The sequence below is a fragment of the Notolepis coatsorum genome (genome assembly GCF_963971535.1).
Source record: "Notolepis coatsorum genome assembly, chromosome: 14".
Classification (NCBI taxonomy): domain Eukaryota; kingdom Metazoa; phylum Chordata; class Actinopteri; order Aulopiformes; family Paralepididae; genus Notolepis; species Notolepis coatsorum.
In genome coordinates, this window is record NC_140178.1 from 24,522,221 (window position 1) to 24,524,748 (window position 2,528).

Here is a 2,528-nt window from a genome sequence, read left to right on the forward strand (position 1 = left end):
AATGACATAATCCTATATAAGAATAGAAGTAAACACCTTCATTAACCCGGGGGTAGTAATAAGCTATACCTGACACAACCTGTTATTATATATTACATATATATACATAACGAAGTTCTGTTAGTAATGGTGACACTCAGCATCACTACTGCATAGTACCTCGCTCGCGCACGCGCACTGAATAAAGATTCCACAAGTGTACCTTTATATCCCAATATTCGTCTGACCACACCCCTATCAGCTTACCTACATAAGCAGGGGTGGGGCCACATACTCGCCTCCTTCCCAAGCTTTCACCACAAGGTGAGATCAAGGGCAGCAGCGGCGTCTGATGCCGAGCGTCACCATTACTAACAGAACTTGGTTATAGTCATAACCTATCGTTCTGTATCGTAATGGGCTCCGCTCGGCATCACTACTGCACAAGGGAGGCCGAGCGAGAGCCCTCGGCCGACAAATACACCCCGCTGAGGCCCCCCACAACCATCAGATCAGGGAGGACCGAGCCCCCCCGACCCCCCCTAATGGAGGGCATCCCCCCTATTGGAGGTTCCCGGGAGGGCGACGGACCCGACCGTGCGAAGAGGCACTCAAGCAACTCAACGCACAGGGTGAGCAGACCGTGGCCTGACCCCACAACTACACACACGCACAACCCGCATGCCACCCAGGAACGAACGGAGGGAACAACCTCGTTACTGCCCCCAGAAATCACGGGGTCAAGAGCAAACCCAACCCCATGGCAAGGCCGTAGCAGTGGAGCGCGAAGGAAGACCCAGACCCACTAAAGGGACTGGATCCCCTGGAAAACGGGGGCCCGGAGAGGTCAATGACGCCAGGCATCAAGACCCCACCAGGCGGTCACTTAGTGACACCGCCCCCCACATCGCCAGCGTATTCGGATAAGGCCCCTCCAAGAGCGGGCCCTTTCCCCCCAATAGCACACCGCCTGGCACACTGACCCTGCAGAACAGGCAGTCAGTATGGCCGTAAGCACACAAAAAAGGTTAACCAACGGAAGCAGGCAGCGCACCGGGGAAACAAGGCAACAGGCCGTAACCTGAGCCTGGAGCACTGCGGACGAGACAGGCGCCAAAGGAGTTAGCTGAGAACACCCCCCCCGGCGGAAGGGGCGTATGCTGGCATTGTTGCATGACCAAGCCTCCATTTAAAAAAAAAACACCCAGAGGGGTTGAGGCAGAGAAGGCTGACGTTAGCATTAGCCGTGGAGGCAGCGTGTAGCGACTCCATCTTCTCTCTCAACGGGTCGACCGCCAATCTAATTTCCCGATTGCCCGATGAAGGGTATCAAAAAATTCCGCCTGTGCTTTTCTTTGTGTTTCAGCGAAGCGTACCTCAAAGTCTGCATGGAGTTTGGTCATGACCGAGAGAACAGCTTCACTTATTTCACTGATTCCGGGCGAAGGCGAGGACAGATTCGGTGACAGTCTGCCGGCTGGCGTGCTCATGGCTCGGGTCTCCATTAACACCGCAAAAAGTTGAAAAAAGTTGACGAAAGTAGTTGATACTCGACGACTCAACAAGAAAACCAATAACAAATAAAAATAAAATAAAGACTAATGGGGAGAAACGTGTATTTTTGCACGATAGTAGGGAGCTCTCGTGAAACACGTCCTACTCCATGAATGCCTGGCTCCGCCCCCAAGTATTTGGATTTTTTTAAAAGTTTACAAATGTCCATTGGCCTACATACAGTTCCATAGAGACGTTTTTAATGCAAGAGGGTGACAACAACGGCTTCACATGCTGTCACCGAGACTCCTTCCATTCCCTGCTCTACCACAATGCCTTGCACAGAGGTAACGTTAGGTCTTGTAATGTTAGATAATTGTAACATCCTTATGAGTAGCAGCTGCTAACTTAGCTTTAACTGTCTCATACATTTGGTACTGCACATTTACGTTAACCAGTCAGTCAGTCAGTCAGTCAGTCAATTAAGGACATTTTGGTATTGTAGGCCAGTCCTCTGGGTCCGACAAAGAAGAAAAGGAAGTTGTCAACACAATTATTCAGCTTATACATCCTGTTAGTCAGACTACACCTGTAGAATACACTGCTCTCTCTCCCTCTCTCTCTCTCTCTCTCTCTCTCTCTCTCTCTCTCTCTCTCTCTCTCTCGCTCTCTGTGTCTTGTGTCGTTACTCTAGGTGATAAATAATGTTTTTCCTCAATGAATAATAATGGGACCAGGACCTGTGAACCAGCCTAGTAGGGGTCAAGGTGTGTGTGTTGTGTTGTGTTGTGTTGTGTTGTGTTGTGTGGTGTGTGTTTGTGTGTGGGGGTTATCCAGGTTAGCCATTAGCACTGCAGGGAAGGGGTTTTGGTCAGGTGTGTGTGTGAGAGAGAGAGAGAGAGAGAGAGAGAGAGAGAGAGGAGAGAGAGAGAGAGAGAGAGAGAAGAGAGAGAGAGAGAGAGAGAGAGAGAGAGAGAGAGAGAGAGAGAGAGAGAGAGAGAGAGAGAAAGAGAGAGAGAGAGAGAGAGGGTAGACCACGGAGAGAGACAGAGAGA